This window comes from Schistocerca americana, chromosome X (assembly GCF_021461395.2).
Source record: "Schistocerca americana isolate TAMUIC-IGC-003095 chromosome X, iqSchAmer2.1, whole genome shotgun sequence".
Taxonomy (NCBI): Eukaryota; Metazoa; Arthropoda; class Insecta; order Orthoptera; family Acrididae; genus Schistocerca; species Schistocerca americana.
The window spans coordinates 87,880,564-87,898,642 of record NC_060130.1 but is presented as its reverse complement, the minus strand read 5'-3'; the positions used below and the strand labels follow the sequence as shown (position 1 = coordinate 87,898,642).

General features: G+C 42.3%; 1 protein-coding gene across 2 annotated transcripts in view; it reads right to left on the bottom strand.

The window, feature by feature from the left end:
* Positions 1–16,424, bottom strand: part of LOC124555378 (high affinity copper uptake protein 1-like) — a 164,157-nt gene extending 147,733 nt beyond the window's left edge. For both annotated transcript variants that reach the window (XM_047129270.1, XM_047129271.1), the window contains exon 1: positions 16,286–16,424. The gene's annotated coding sequence lies outside the window, so the exon portion shown is untranslated. The remainder of the gene's footprint in view (positions 1–16,285) is intronic.
* Between the last annotated feature and the right edge of the window lie 1,655 nt (positions 16,425–18,079).

Here is an 18,079-nt window from a genome sequence, read left to right as displayed (position 1 = left end):
CATTTGATATGTTTGCGACGTACTCATTCACCATTGTATCTGGATTGCTGATGGCGCTCCGGGCGTGATTTAGTAATTCTGTATCGAGTCATTCAGACCCACCGCAACAGCTGTTCAGTCTGAGTCGAACTTTCGTCGTCAAATACATATTTCATATGCTCGACATTCTAGGTGTTTTATACGGTAAATTGTGGGAAGTTCACCTCAACAGAGATAAGAAACAAAGTCGGAAACATTGCAGAAAACAATGTTTCCGACAGAAATATGTTTCCAGCGACAGTGTGTACGCGGCTTTAGTATGGTCAGCGTTGCGTGCGTGGTCGGGAAGTGCAGCCGTCTTATCGCAGTGTTCACTGAAGATGAATATAGCGGCAAGGTTTTGGTGAAAAAAAAAGGGAAACAAATATTCCTTTCTGTGTGATGCACTTTCCTTTAATTTCTGGTAAGTATTTCGAAACATATCGTCCTGACGCTAGTTCGAGTTGTGAAAGATATTCTTTACATCTACATCTATACTCCGCAAGCCACTTTAGCTGAACATTCTGTCTCCCTTACAGGTGATGGCGATCCTGTAACTGTTTGCTGCTTGATATGGAGATATACAACAGACGCCAAATGAAGCCATCAACAGAAATCACACGTGAAGACTATCTGATGTGCGAAATGGTAGTTAAAACTTCTAGTCGAGCATGTAAATATCGCAGACATGTGGTTTGAAACGACTGGAACACATGATATTGCAGAATGCGAATCCACAGCCGGCGAAGAAACTGAAGAAAGTTGAACTCGTGGAGACTCTTCGAGAGATAGCACCACGTATAATCGTCAATTATCTCCGAAAGCAACTCCAGGAACTAAAATTACCTTATCAGACAAAAAAAGCGGTGATGTGTTGATTGAACGAAAGTGGTAACAATCGTCTGCATTTCAGTACTACTCAAAATAAATATCGCTTTGTCCGTTCTGAACGCGAATTGTATAGACGGAAGAAGGAAATCGCTGGACGACGTAAGAGTCGACTGGAAATTTCTACGGACTTAAATGAGCTACTTTTTGAGCTATTTACCGAAGCCAGACAAAAGTCATTAAGTGTCAGCGATACAACTACACGAGATTGGGAGTTAGATATTGCCAACGCGATAGGCGCTAAGGAATTTGCAGTTTCTCAGTGTTGGATTATTTGCTTCAAAATATGCCCATAAAGTTGTGGCAACAAAAATAACAAAACCTGTATCGAGAAACAGGTCGGAAAATTAAGTGATTCAAGCCGAAATGATGGACGCTTTTATTACGAATGCAAAGCATGAAATCACTAGTATTCGTGACTTACGTTTAGAATGTAGATCAGTTAGGTTTCCACAAAGAAATGCGTGCTAAGATAAGTCATTCAAATGGGAAAACATACAGAGGCGACTGCGCAGTCCACGGCTGCACTCACTCATACACTATAACGCCCATAATTAGCTGGATGGTTTATTGCTGCCTAAACGATATATATGTCTTCAAGAATCAGCTGGACGTTTTGGACCAATGTTCTACGCAGGCAGGCTTGTGGCAGACGCATCGAAGTAGAGAAAAATGGGAAATGAAAAAGTTAACGTTTTCCTGCATCATGCTTTTCTTCCGTTCTGCGGAAACAAATCTCTTCTTTTAGATTTTTGGTCAGCTCATAAAAGTTCTAATGAATTAAAAGTTGAATTTCGAGCTCACCCTGACAAAGAAGCAGAGATGCTTCAGATTTCATCCGGAATGACGAACGTAATTCAACGGTTTGAGAATTTTTCCGTCACTTGGAGCATTGTGATAAAAGTAACAGAAAATTATTCTGTGCATATCACTGAAGTTTTCAGTCTACAACCGTGACAATATTCTGAAGCTGCGCTCTGTAGTACATGATCAGTTTTCCTCTCCACGGTTTCAAAATTTATTTAAATATGAGTGGTACTCCTGGAGATATACTGATATTAGGTCTGATTCATTTCTGACACCGTACCAGTTTTGTCAGAGGACGTCTAATAGCGTATGTGACTCGCAGGGCTGTCATGTGTCGTTTTTACTGGTATGTTCTTGGTGCACAAAAAATGTATGTTTGAAACATTGCAACAATATTTTGCGGTAGTTACAAGAAATAAAATCAATTCCGACGTGTTCTAAACCGTGAATTTATTTCTGTCTATTCCGTAACAATTTGGAAAGAATGTAGCAGATAACTTATCAGTTGTAGCAGATAACATAACAAACATACTAGCTGTACTTGTCAACGAATGTTTAATTGTCTTACGATCGCTTTCACTGTGCGAATCAGTTGTCTCACTACAGTGACAAGAGACGGGCGCGCAGCTAACGCAACCTAGTCCCTAGATGGCGTTGGCGTATGGCAGCGAGAGAGATCAGGGCTGTACAATAGGCAGTTCCCCCCCCCCCCCCCTCCACCGACTTTTTTTTTTTTTTTTACAGGTCATGTCAGCAGCTAAAATATTGCATACGGACTTTTTTCAACGTTAACTCGCAGTTCTGAAATAAGCAACAGGTTTCTACATGACAAGCCTGACCATTTGTCAAACTTAGTTTCGCGAGTCCTTAATCACACGTAACAGAGATCTCTGGACACATTCTGCTGTCGTTTCGCTCTATGAGAGGTTGTAAAAAACGCAGTGGCTTCCTACAGCGGAGTTGCTCTCGCTTAAAAAAGGTCGAGTGATTTTTGAGTGAGAATTCAGAGGTACTGTGTCACTCGTATGCGCAACAATTGTGAATGTTTGTGGTTTTCTAGGTAACAGTAAGATACAATATGTGTAACTAGTGTGTGGCTCGGCAGCACAGTGAGTATGGATAAAGCAAGTCAAAAAATTCAGAGGTCCGAGGATCAACTTCAGTTGCTCCTGAGATTTTTCTGTCTATCACTTCTTTCAACGATGCCAGAGTTCTAGATATAAAAAATGTCTAATTGTTCCATGTTTCGGAATCCGCATTGAAATGTAGCTTCCCCTAGAACAGATTGGGCATGTTGTGTTGATTCCAAGATCAGAGACAGTAACACCACGCCTAGGAAAGTTCTGTGGTATTCGAAACAACCTTCTCGTTGATATCTTTTTATAGCGAAGTATTCGTTAAGCTTCTCAAACTTATTTCTTCAATTTTACATAACTGAAATAGTCATTTACTAAAAGGTATATATCTTCGTTATTTGGTCATAGTCAAATACCAACGGTCCAAGTGACCTGCGGTCGCTTAGACAGCCTTCGTGTAACTTGCTGCAAGTTGCTCACCCATGGATGGCGCCGACGACGAAACACTTGTGCTATATCCCGAACTTCATAACCCAGCTGCCACACAACATATCTTTTTTGGTGCAGCGACTACATCGTGCGTTGCTCGTGGCCGCTTCCTTTTCCCTCGTGCACCTATGCGAGTCGCGTACTTCTAAGTATTCCTCATGGTGTAATTTGGGAACGTCAGTTCCGTGTAGAAATATGCAGCTCTCACGAAGTTACATAATTGCATGCAGAAAACTACCACCTAGAATAGACGTACGTTGTCAGTTGCAAATCTATAAATTAGCAGCAAGTAGTCATATACAGGCCGAGTTATCTACATCTACATACATACTCCGCAAACCACCGCATGGTGCATGGCGGAGGGTATCCTGTATCACTACCAGTCGTTTCCTTTCCTGTACCACTCGCAGATAGAGGGAGACAAAAACGACTTACGCGACATGTATGTCGGCGGCAGTTGGATAGTTCTGAATTCAACTGCAAATGCCGGTTCTCTTAATTTTCTCAGTAGTGTTCCTCGAAAAGAACGTCGACTTTTCTCCAGGGATTCCCATTTGAGTACTAGAAGCACCTCTGCAACACGTTTTGTTCGAACCTACTGGTAACAAATCTAGCAGCCTGTCTCTGAATTGCTTTGATCTCTTCGTTTAATCCGACCCGGTGCGGATTCCAAACACTCGAGCAGGACTCAACAGCATGCCGCACTAGCGTCCTATATTCACTGAAGAGCCAAAGAAACTGGTACACCTGCCTGATATTGTGTAGGGGCCCCGTGAGCATGCAGAAATGCCGCAACACGACGTGTCATGGACTCGACTAATGTCTGAAGTAGTGCTGCAGGGAATTGGCACCGTGAATCCTGCAGGGCTGTCCATAAATCCGTAAGAGAACGAGGGGGTGGACATCTCTTCTGAACAGTACGTCGCAAGGCCTTCCAGATATGCGCAATAATGTTCGTGTCTGGGGAGTTTGGTGGCCAGCGGAAGTGTTTAAACTCAGTGGAGTGTCCCTGGAGCCACTCTGTAGCAATTCTGGACGTGTGGGGTGTCGCGTTGTCCTGCTGGAGTTGCCCAAGTCGTTGGAATGCACTATGGACACGAATGGATGCAGGTGCTCAGACAGGATGCTTACGTCAGTGTCGTCGTATCTAAACGTATCAGGTGCTCTATATCATTCGAACTGCACACGCCCCACACCATTACCGAGCATCCACCAGCTTGAATAGTCCCCTGCTGACATGCAGGTTCCATGGACTCATAAGACTATTTCCATACCCTTACACATCCATCCGCTCTATACAATTTGAAACGAGAAAAAAATGTTCAAATGTATGTGAATTCCTGAGGGATCAAACTGCTGAGGTCATCGGTCCCTAGACTTACGACACTACTTAAACCAACTAATGCGAAGAACAACACACACACTCGTGCCCGAGGGAGGGGCGGCGCAATCCGTGACATGGCGCCTTAAACCACGCGGCAACTACACGCGACTTGCCCGACCAGGTAACATGTTTCCAGTCATCAACAGTCCAATGTCTGTGTTGACAGGCTCAGGCGAGGCGTAAAGCTTCAAGGGTACGTGAGTGGGTCTTAGACTCCGAAACCCCATTCGATTATGGTTCGTTAAGGTTCGCACGCTCACACTTGATGACCCAGCACTGAAATATGCAGCAATTTGCGGAAGGGTTGCACTTCTGTCACGTTAAGCGATTATCTTCAGTCGTCGCTGGTCCCGTTCTTGCAGGATCTTTTTCCGGCCGCAGCGATGTCGGAGATTCGATGTTTTACAGGATTCCTGATATTCACGGTACACTCGTGAAATGGTCGTACGGGAAAATCCTCACTTCATCGCTATCCCAGAGATGCTATGTCCCATCGTTCGTGCGCCGACTGCAACACCACGTTCAAAACTCACTTCAATCTTGATAACCTGCCACTGTAGCAGCTGCAACCGATATCAAAACTCCGCTATAGGCGTTGCCGACCGCAGCGCCCTATTCTGTCTGTTTCTCTGTATTTGAATGCACATGCCTATACCAGTTTCCTTGGTTCTTCAGTGTATGAACATATATTATCAGTCCTATCATACCTCCCTGGGGCACTCCTGTCTCTGATGAACACTCGCCGTAGGTAATAACATACTGGGTTCTATTACTTAAGAAGTCTTCGAGCCACTCACACAGCTGGGAACCAATTCCACACGCTCGTACCTTCGTTACCAGTCTGCAGTGATGTACCGTGTCAAATGCTTTTTGGAAATCTAGAAATATGGAATCCGCCTGTTACTCTTCATCCATAGTTCGCAGTATATCATGTGAGGAAAGACCAAGATGGGTTTCGCTGGAGCAATGCTTTCTAAAACCGCGCTGATTCGTGGACATAAGCTTTTTGGTCTTTAGGAAATATACTATTTTCGAACTCAGAATATGTTTTAGACTTCTGGAGCAAACCGATGTTGAGGATACTGGTCTGTAATCTTACGGGGCTGTTCTTTTAACCTTCTTATATACAGGAGTCACCTACGCTTTTTACCAGTCGCTTGGTACTTAGCGCTGGGAGAGAGTTTCGCGATAAATGCAAGCTAAGTGAGGGGCCAATGCCCCAGAGTACTCTTTATACAACTGAATTGGGATTCCATCCGGACCTGGCGACTTACTTGCTTTCAACCTTTTCAGTTGTTTCTCTACACCAGGGATGCTTATTACTATGTCGTGCGACGGTCACATGATGGTATGTTTGAAACATTCTTGTGCGTGAATGATTTCTTAAACGTGGAATTTAAAACTTCTGCTTTCGTTTTGATATCTTCAACTGCTACACCAGACTGGTCAACGACCAGCTTAGCGATTTTACATAGGACCAGAATTTTCTCAGGTCCTTGGCCACATTTTTTCCTAAGGTATGACGGGGGTATGCTTCGCGCATAGATCTTTTCATAAATGCACGAATCTCTACTAACCCTTGCCTGCCGTCTCTTTTGAACGAAGAGTGCGACAGCCTTTGTTTCTTCAGCATTTTCCGAATTTCATTGTTAAACCATGGTGGGTCTTTTCCGTCCTTAATCTTATTAGGTACATACTTCTCCAGAATACAGTTTACAGTCTCTTTAAACTTTCGCTATAATTCCTCTATGTCCACCGTACTGGAACTAAATGATTGCAGTTCAATGTCTAAGTGAGATGCTTATCTACTTTTTCTAGCAGAAACACTCTCCTATCCTTCTTGACTGATTTATTAACTTTCGTAACCATAGTTGCTATGATAACACGGTCAGTAATCCCTGTCTCTATACGGCCTGTCTTCAGCTACAAGGCCTAAGATATTTCCACTGCGTGAGGCCTGCCGAACTAACTGCTCAAGACAGTTTTCAGAAAATGTGTTCAAAACTACTTCGGAAGACTGTCTGTGGAACATGTGGACGTCTCCGGAAATATACAACACACATAAAAACAACAATTTCCAATTTCAACAAGATAGCGCTTTGGTCTGAACCAGAGGCCGAACCCCATCATGAACTGAAAATTTGTAGTTTTTGATAACAAATTAATAACCTCATATTGAAAAATTATTTTCAAATAGGACACGAAACAGACAATATTGCACGTATGCACACACGTAGTTTAAGTGGAAGGTTATTCCGGCTCTACTACCACTATGCAGGATACCAATCAGATCTTTACCCAGTGTTGGTCATACTGTGTTCGTATTCATTCAGTATCCAGGTGTTGGCATATTTTTTTCCTAGAGGCCCTCATGCTGTAAATACCTAAAAGTAAAGGGCGTTATTCTATGTTTATCTTCGACGTGTGGCATAGAAACCCACATACGACAGATTTTTGTTAGCTCTTTCTCTCCTTTTTGGAAGAGAGCTACTATTGGATTGGATTGTTTGGGGGAAGAGACCAAACAGCGAGGTCATCGGTCTCATCGGATTAGGAAAGGACGGGGAAGGAAGTCGGCCGTGAAGTTTCAAAGGAACCCTCCCGGCATTTGCCTGGAGCGATTTAGGGAAATCACAGAAAACCTAAATCACGATGGCCGGACGCGGGATTGAACCGGAGAGCTACTATTGACACGTATCGGTAGTTTAAATGGTGAGTGAAATGGACTATTCTGTCGAAGACCAAATTGAAATGATTTTAATGTACTGTGAATCCAGAAGAAACATCACAAATACTATCATCCTATATGCTGACAGATTTCTGCATTCGTTTTAACACGTCGTGCAGTTTACCACCTATACACCCAAGGAAGAGGAAGCGTAGAAGAACTGAAGCGGGGCAATATCATGACGTATCGGTGTTAGATACCGTTGCTATAATCCTTATAACTTTTTCGAGACGTCTTTCACGATTCTGGAATATCGCAGATTAATGTTCTCAGAATATTATGGCGCCCTAAATCTGGCCACAAGTATCCAGACACACCTGTATAATGTGGAACTGACCAACATATTAAAAGAAGAGGATCCGCCAGTACAGTAGAGAAGTTGGGGTATGGTCCCCTCATTGTGCTTAAGAAAACGTTAAATGCGGAAGGACATAACACATTTTACAGCTTTGTGTACAGCTTACAAATGAGGAACAGTTCATAGACGATGATTGTATCAGCATAATAATGCAGCAGCCTTGACGCAGGTTTGTGGACAATAACATTCCTGGAATGGACTTGCCTGCCCAGAGATCTAACCTGAACCCAGTGGAATACTTTTGGAATGAGTTGGAATGTCGACTTTGCTCCAAACTCCAGTGTCCAACATCTCTCGTTTCTGCTCCTGAGGAAGAATGGGCTGCTATTCCTCCATTGGCATTCAGACACCTTACTAAATGAGACCCCAGCAGTGTTCAAGCCCTCAAAAGGGCCAAGAGTGGATTCATCCCATACTATAGTCTAATACGTGTCCGGACGCTTTTGATTACACAGCGTATTTTGACACACTGGGAAGTCGCGGCGATGATTTTCGTAATCGACTCATATTTAGTCAATGAGCGCGACAAAATTAGAGAGAAATATAAATTTCCTCGCCGAATATTGCATTCAGATAATCAACTGTCGCGAATCATGGTGAGGCAAGTACACAAAAACTGCATTACTAGGAGAAATGTATAGCCATAAAGCTAAACATCAATGTCCTTGAACAGTGTTAACATCCAGTGTGGATTAACGGGAGGCAAACTTCTTAGTCTTCTTTGTTCTGTGGATATTAGCTATATGTATTAGTCTTCATTGTTCTGTGGATATTAGCTACATGTACGTCTACATCTACACTATACAGATCAGTGTACAGAGGAGATATCGTACAAAGGCTAGGCGCAAATTGAGAAGCGTATAGCACGTGCGACGTGACACTGGACTACAGCGCGACACGCACGTGCCGCACGGGTCGCGCGGGTGCAGCGCATATTGCGACGCGTACACCATACTTCGCACGCGCCGACTGAACCGAAGCGCGCAAAATATATGAATTTTGCCTTACTTGTAGCGTTATATGTCAGCTTCGTGCCCATCACCTCGCTAATGACCATTCTTATTTGTGATCTACACATTTTAGTAAGACACTACGCAAAACTCAAAAAGTTTGCAACGAAAATTAGGGGTCGCTACGATTTTGCGTTTGGTGCGTATTACACCATATGTTGCTGCGTATGAAATTTAGCTAACATGCTGAATTTTTGTTTAGACTTGGGAGGAGATCTCTATCTGTCTCCGATCTCGAGAAAATGGATCCCATGTAGCGCGCTCACTTCCGATCTCACGCCCGCGAGAATGAAATACTCGCAACATCTCTCTTATCTCCTAAACCGCTCGAGACATCGAAACGAAAGTTTGGCGAATGATACACACAAGGAGGAGAGTGTTTTGCCAATTATTAAACACACGGAACTTTATCTATGGCGATATATCACTACTTATACTTTTTTATTCATTTCACTCCAGTGACTAATTTTTTAAGAGTTATCGACAGCTAGCGAAACAAGAGCTTCCTAGTATGAAAATAAACATGAAATTTCTTCTTTTATGTTACTGTAAACCGATACTATGAGGTTTTTCGTAAGCTATTGAGCTCTGTAATTGCCAGTTACTTGTTTAATGAGGCCCTACGTTTCGGAATTCTGTCTCAATAGCTGCTGTGAGATGAGTTTGGCAAATTACATTGTGACAAAGGAAGTACAATTAAATCAGTCACCAAGAGAAATGTGGCCTTTACTCATAAATGGTGATGCTTCTTCGAATGAGAAAAGGTTAACAACTCACACAAAAACAGATTGGCAATTCTGTTGGAATTTTGGTGGAATCCCCGTAATCCATCGTATTTTTAACACTGAGCGACGGGAATGGAAACTTACCAAAGGATTTTATTCCTTCTCTTGATCTGAGCAGTATTAAAATAATGACGAGCGTTCCTTCAGGCGGAATGACACATGCCAGATACTGTTTACTCACCTAGGGCTTGCCAAACTGACAATGCGTGATCGCGAATAAAATAGTTGTTATTGAGAAAAATAAACAATTGATCTGTCGCTCAACACAATGATCAGTGTATTGTCAGCAGCGAAGGATAATGCGCGCGACAGGAATGCACGAATTAGCCATGTGTGCCTTGTGAGATGGAGTTCGAAAAACATTGTCATGAAAGTAGATCTGCCTTTGTCAGCAGCACATTTCAACAAATTAAATACATATTTAATCATAACACTCTTTTAGGATATTCCTACTTTCGTAATAATACCGACCATTTTCTTCATTTGTGTAGCCTGTTGTTGTATAATTAGTTTATTAATGCTGATAATGTCCATGCAACAATTGAAATGCTTTTTCTCATCACGGCGAACCAATTAAAACATTGTTATTTGTGACTGCTTTTCGACTGTTTCTAGCTTGCAGTGGAAATATGTTGTTCACGTGCATGTAGTACAGTGTGTCGTATTACAAAAATGGTTCAAATGGCTTTGAGCACTATGCGACTTAACTTCTGAGGTCATCAGTCGCCTAGAACTTAGAACTAATTAAACCTAACTAACCTAAGGACATCACACACATCCATGCCCGAGGCAGGATTCGAACCTGCGACCGTAGCGGTCACGCGGTTCCAGACTGAAGCGCCTTTAACCGCACGGCCACACCGGCCGGCTGTCGTATTACATTATTACATACATATCAGAGTAATCACAGTGAAACTTCTATACTTCAGATCTTGGATGTTTTTTACCACAAGAACAAAGGGATCACACCTGTGGAGATTATCCCCCTAAATTTTTGTAACAGATCGTACAGATACGCTAGCTTACTAGGCAGCGAGAATATAACCTTGCTTTACTTTACTGCCTTGATTCTTAATCAAATGATTTTATAATATTCCTTGCTTCCTTATTCACTACCCTCTGTCCCTTCTTGCGATCTGAAAACATCACGGAGCCATATGGTGCAATTCCAGCGGCCAATGGCTCATCAGTTAGTGAAGTATACATTTTTCTTGACAGAAGAAAAACAAAACAAAACTATGCAGATATAAATAACTGAAAAGTATAACGTGCTAACGAAGAAAGCTGGAGCGTTTAAATGGCGAAAAACTAAACACTACCCAAAGGCAATAAAATACAGTACACAGTAAGGCAAAATTTATCGTATGGGCAATATTACCACTGCTCATATGCGCCGTTCCGATGTGAGCATATGGCTGGGATACTTTTCCGCTCCCCGCCTCAAATTTCCCACGGTGCTAGCGAGGCACGCGCGACGCGAGAAACTGTGCCTCAACCACAACGCCGCGCGACCTGGCGCAGGCGCGTGTCGCGTCCCAGTCGCGTCGCGTCGCAGTTTGCGCGGTCCCATTTGAACCTGTGATGTTGCAAAAACGCGCGCTGCGCTGCGTCGCGCCACACGCGCTATACGCGTCTCAATTTGCGCCTAGCCAAAGCTAAACATCAATGTCCTTGAACAGTGTTAACATCCAGTGTGGATTAACGGGAGGCAAACTTCTTAGTCTTCATTGTTCTGTGGATATTAGCTACATGTACGTCTACATCTACACTATACAGATCAGTGTACAGAGGAGATATCGAACTAATGTTATCCATTTTCTGTCCTATTCCAATCACGTACTGAGTGAATGAAAAATGACTGTCCACAGTGCCTCTGTACTCCCTCTCATCTCTATTATCTTTTTCTGACGCTCTCTAAGCGAGATATGTTTGTGGCAGCACAACGGTCGTACAGTCTTTTGCGAATACTGAATCTCTAAATTTAATCAACAAGGTTTCGAGAAAATTACGTCGTCTTTATAACATTGCAGTTGTTAGGAAGTCTGACACAGTGTTCCTCCGGACATGCACCCATGTCGAAGGAACATGCACTGCGGCGACTATAGCTGTCACGAAACATGTGGAATGTATCCGCACTTACGAATACGGGCAACCATCAGTGAAAATTTTTACCGGACCGGAACTCGAACCCGGATTTCCCGCTTTACGCGAGCGGACGCCTTAATCGCTTCGGCTATCCGTGTACGACTCACAGCGAAACCCAAACTTCCGTACGTCGTCGTTTATGCGTCACAATTTTCACTCTTACACCTTATACAAGGAGAGAACATTTTAACTGAAAATCGCTGCCTGGCATTGTCGGATGAACACGATATTGCAGTGCCTGTGTTGTTAAGAAGTACGATGCAATGTTCCTTCGGGTATGCAAGCACTGCGGCAATTACAACCGTCTTGATGCGTGCATGTCCGGAGGACTTCTTAACACAGGCACTGCAATATCGCATTTATCCGCCGATGCCAGGCAGCGATGTTCAGTTAAAATATTCTCTCCCTGTATGGCAATTACATAATGTGTACGAGTGGAGGCTGTAACGCATAAACGACGACATAGGGAAGTTGGAGTCAGGTCGTCATTCGTGGACGGATAGCCAAACGGTTAAGGCAACCTCCCGCATAAAGCGGGAAATCCGCGTTAGAAATCTGGCCTGGCACAAATTTTCCCTATCGTCATTCCATTATACAGTTCACGGTTGTTCGTATTCGAAACAGCGAATACATTTCATGTACGTCGTCTTTGTTCCCATGTTCCCGATTTTAGTTCTCCAAGCATTTCTGCTACAGTTTGAGGGGTCACATTGTCCTGGTACGAACTTAGCAGCGCGTCTCTGAAATCATACGATGTTTGCTGTTAGGCCTATTCGATAGGAACACCAAACGCTGGAACAGTACTCTAGAATTGGTTCCACGAGTGTTTTGTACGCAATTTCCTTTACAGATGCACTGCACCTCCTCCGCCCCCTTCCAACTAATGTAAGTCTTTAACCCGCCTACCCTAACAGTTATTATACATTATCATATTTCATATCACTTCTTAGTATTACCAAAATATACTTATATGATGTGTCGCATTCAAAATGTTGATCACTGATCTTGTAATTGGGTATTGCCGGGTACTTCCTCATTGTTATAGGCATTATCTTGCGTTTTCCCACATATAAAGAGAACTTGCCATTCATTACATCAAGTGGGAACTATGTCCAAGTCTTTCTGCGTTTCCTTACGATCCTTCAACGTCTATACACTCCCGTCGACAACAGCATCACCCTGTCCAGCTGATCCCGGCGGAGGTTCGAGTCCTCCCTCGGGCGCGCGCGCGTGTGTGTGTGTGTGTGTCCTTAGGACAATTTAGGTTAAGTAGTGTGTAAGCGTAGGGACTGATGACCTTAGCAGTTAAGTCCCATAAGATTTCACACACATTTGAACATTTTTTGAACAGCATCACCAGCAAACAATTTAATAATGCTGCTGAGCCCATAGGATAAATCGTTTATGTATGTTGACACATTTGAGGTCCTGTTCTGCTTCAGCCGGCCGAAGTGGCCGTGCGGTTAAAGGCGCTGCAGTCTGGAACCGCATGACCGCTACGGTCGCAGGTTCGAATCCTGCCTCGAGCATGGATGTTTGTGATGTCCTTAGGTTAGTTAGGTTTAACTAGTTCTAAGTTCTAGGGGACTAATGACCTCAGCAGTTGAGTCCCATAGTGCTCAGAGCCATTTTTTTTGTTCTGCTTCCATGGGCCATTTTCTATGTTACTTTAATATCTGTAGGACATTCGGCGGCCAGTACGACGTATTGGGTGGTATTAGTCAAATATTTATCCATTATAGACTGTCAAACTTATATAAACTTTCTGAAGGTCGGTTTACCATTACTGTTTGAAGATCTTACCATCCAACGACGCTGATTTGTGTGATTCCAGCATCATGGTTTCGCAGTAAACGGGAGGTGTTAAATCACAGATATAGTTGCTGGAACAGAACAAGTGGTACAGTAAAAAGGCCAGACAGATCACCAGGTCCTAAGATCTCTGTATTTCTTTCTCCGTGGTGCCTTAAAAGACAAAATTTATAAAAAGTCATGAATATATGAGTGAAAGCATTACGAAGGCTTGCAGAGGCGTTGAAGAGGAAATACTATTGCACTCTTGAGAGTCCTTTCCAGGAAGAATCATTAAATCTGTCAAGGGTGAAACTCATCACTAACCACATATGCTGGAATTAATTTTCTTTTTTGGCAAGCATTACAAGTCTCGCGAAAATGAGTTAAATAAATAAAAAATGAAAAATGTTCCAGTAGAAACGTATTAAATTTTTCTCGAGAATCTCTAATATGCAGAGAAACAAGGGTTACACTTAAAAATGGAGTTGCCCTCTGTTTAACCAGCAACAGTGCCCTCTAGTGTAAAGAGTCATTTAGTTGTTCCCCGTCATCTGTGCGAATTTGGTTTTTACTATTTTGTTGCGGGATGCGTCGTTACCGAGATATTTTACCGCGCGTGCTGACGCAGCGGTAAGAAACTGGAGGACGCAGCTTCAAATTCCAGATTTAGGTTTTCCATGGCTTCGTTGAATCGCTTAAGGGCAATGCCAAGATAATTCCTTTGCAAAGGATACACCGGATTTGCTTTCCTATACTTCCACGGTCCGTCTTTGTGCCCCGCCCCTAAGACGGGACTTTAAATCCTAATCTTCCTTCCTGAGGCGTATTTTGCTGTCTCGGCTTTAGTGAGTCGCCGGTACAAATTATCATCAAATCTGCATAGTTGGTGGCTGAATATTAACGTTTCACTGGATAATGGCTGGTGTCAAACACATTTCTGGTTCGCCTCAGTCCATGATTTAGCCCTCCGAGTACCAGTTCTTAGTGCCAGAAACCGCCATATGTAAATCACACACAAAGACTCTAGTGGTGCACCGGGGAACTTCTACGAATGAAGTGCATTGTAGCCGTCACTTATACCACTCAAAGCAGCAGTCGGCGCAGAGATTGTGATACGGGACTGTAGGAGATCGTGACATGCGTTTGTGGTGCACTATGTATTTTTGATACAGATATTTTATTACATTTTAGGCCCACTTTTGCTTGTTCTAGGTAAGAGTTCATGAAAGTTTCGAGATGTGAAATTGTGCCTAGGAAAAATGTGAATTTACTTTCAAATATATCACACGAAATGATCGATGGAGGAAAACTGTATGTTCTAGTGGTTCCAAAGTGAAATTACCTCCTTAGAACTGACTGTTTACTTTTTGCCAATTTCTTATTTTATTCATTGCTTAATATGATAATAAACGTCCATTTTGTGAAAAAGTTTAAAACTGTATTCCAAAGTAAAACTACATCCTTAAAGCAGTTGTTTGCTTTTTGCCAGTTTCTTCTTGTATTCTTTGCTTACTTCGATAATAAAGGTTAATTACGGATTTTTTAAATATACATTGATGGGACTCAAAGGGTTAAGGCAATTACCAGTACCACCAGACAGGGCAAACCGGTTAGTGACTTCATTTAGTAAACATACAGAGAATAATGTTACATGCTTAAGGAAGGTAAGTGAGGGTGATAGTACTCGCTGATTAACTAGTTTTGTAACATATTATTTAGATTTCCAGGTGCCCATGCGTTAATTTGCACTACTAAAATAACGATAGCTTCTCTATTCAACTGCATGGCCGTGGACGGGCGCTCGGTCGTTTGTTGGTACATGTGAAGTAGGAACAGAAATGCTGCACGTGGATATTTTTAGTTTAGTTTACAGTTCTCGAAACTGCTGATACTGTACTTTAAAGACATTAATTCAGTTTATTTGAAGTACGACAGAGAGCTTTAAAAAATCTTTGGAATAATATTGGTAATCAACGAATATTGTTGAGACGTGGAAACAAGGGAAATGGTAGTATTATGCGTGCTGTGAATAGTGCTAATTATTGGGCAGATTTATAAAGACTTCAGATTTTCGAAAGTACTTGGGCAAACTGCTTCTATGGGAATTTCAGCCTTCATTTTCCGTTTGAATCCCCCCTTTCGTTCAAAAACAAAGCTGAGTAAAAAACTTGCCACAGCAAAAAAGTACTAGACTTATGTTTCTCTCAAAATTGAAATAGACTGTCGATAATGCTATAACAGCAGTCCTGTGAGAGTAAGATTCAAAAATATTGCTACAAACGATTTTCCTCCCGCTATTTCGTTATGATTTAATGCATTAAGTCGTAATTAAATAGTAAAGTAACACTCAGACATATGTAATACTTTTGTCTGGCGAATACTAATATGTATTATTTATTGGCCTTACGAATACATTAAGGTGGTCCCAACAATACAACACGAAACAAAGGTATGTACTTGGAACTACTGTCATAACATTACGCTGCAAGAAGATGATGAAATATGACACCTGAAACAGCTGACAGGTATTTGCAGCATAACAGTAATAACTATTGTACACTAACGTAACTTGTAGGAGAGGCGAACTTGTTTTATGGTCCATCAAACAGAAATGAAAATTACTTAACGCGCCTGACAGCAGAATACACTTTGTTGCGTCCATTGAAGAATGACAATAGTGTATAAATACTTATTCCTACATTTTGAAACCTCCTAAAAATTAAATGTCACACATAGATAACCCTAATAACATTTTAACGGTAGTTACAGATTACTATTTCTAATTAGGTTTATGCGAACTCACTGTTCACAGGAACGCAGACGTCCACAGCTGTAGCAGTTCGACGAACAGTACGTCTCGCACGCGGAGCAACAGCTTTAAAACACTTCTCCGTAAGATGCTTCCCCCTCCATACTTTGCACTCCACCTGTTGCGTCACTCCAAAGTTGCTAGCAGTAAGATCATATATCGATTATTGTATCGAATATCTCAGCCGTTCAACGTCAGTCGACTAATCGATAATGGGTTCTCTCATTTCTGGCTTTTTAAAGCTGTTTTTCCACTGATTTCTCAACTAATGCCAACCAGTTTTAACCTGGAAATGTCCTGCTTGTTCAATGTACAGCTAGTTGGCGCAACATTCAAAAAGGTTATCCGCTTATGAGGTGCTGCGTCGAGTCGCTTTTCCCCACTACTTTTGCCCCCACTACTTAGAGAGCCTGTATAGAGACATGACTACCACCTAGCGGCTGCAGTTCGAAACATTGTCATTCTGCACTCCTTGCTAGTTTCTAGACTTATCATCGCAGTAGCCACAACTTAACAGGTCGATGAACCTACTATCTACAGTTTTTAAAAAGTACTGACGGGCCTCGTGTCTACCGAATAAAATATTAGGTGGACCGAATAAAATAAAGACGGACCCCACACAAAAACATATGGACTGTTAAAGCAAACACAACTTCAACCTCAAGATGAAAAATATTGAATCATTACACGATGACTATTGAGGCATGCATTTTCGGAAGGTCGTATAAATTATTCCTTTGAGAAATATATTTACCCACCAAATATATTTCGGTCTGATTAATTTATGAAAAAAGTCTAATAAAATAATGATAATACAGGTTGAATCACAAAACTCCATACAAATGTTGAAAGTGGCGATTAATTTCTTTTTCGTTTTCAAGAATGTGAACCAATTGCAAAGGAATACCACTAAAGAAGGAACAACAGATTGACATTATTCTGTCGGTTGGGAATGGTACCTCCGGTCATGTAGCGCATACTTTCAATACAATGCAGAGAACGTGGCGGCAAAACTTAAGGGGCAGATTTCGATTTCGATGCAAGCAGATCTGGTAGGCCACAGACAACAAACGATGGTACGTCTAACATAGGTGATAGTAGTGATGACCAGGAGTCCAACTTCACATATCTCTGCTCAAATGGTAACAACCAGAGGAGTGTCATACATATTCTGCGGGCTGGCCAAGTGGGACCCATACGAACTACAAATGTTGCAGCATCTGGTAGAGGACGATTGTGGCTGTAATGTGCGGTTCTGCGAGCGGCCATCGAACGTGTTCCACGCAGTTACTTGATTTTGTTCTTTCCATTCTTTTCTTACATGAAGCATATTTTTGTCAGAGGTGAAGTGAAAAAGCAAAATGTCAGGTACTGGACGTAGAGCAATCGACGTTGGATGCCTGGTGCGGGGAAACTCATGATATGGTGTGGGATTTGGAGTGACAGCACGACAATCCTGGACGAATGTGATTATTTGCTCGCTTTCTTCCAGCATGACGGGACACCACCGCACTAAAAGACTGAAGTGTGCCAATGACTAGTGCGCTACTTTCCTGGACATTGGATCGATCAGAGTGATCCAGTGGAGTGGCCACCCACATCATGAGACCTCACTCCATTCACTATAATAAGTGAACTTGTATTCTCTTCTCGTGCTTCCATAAACTGATACCATGAATTAAAAGAATCTGACCTGTTGCAAGAAGTGTATTTGTAACGGAAATATGAAGTGAAAAGTGTGTGTAAGCCGCAGCAGTGAAGAAACAACCAGAATTCAGAAATGAGTGT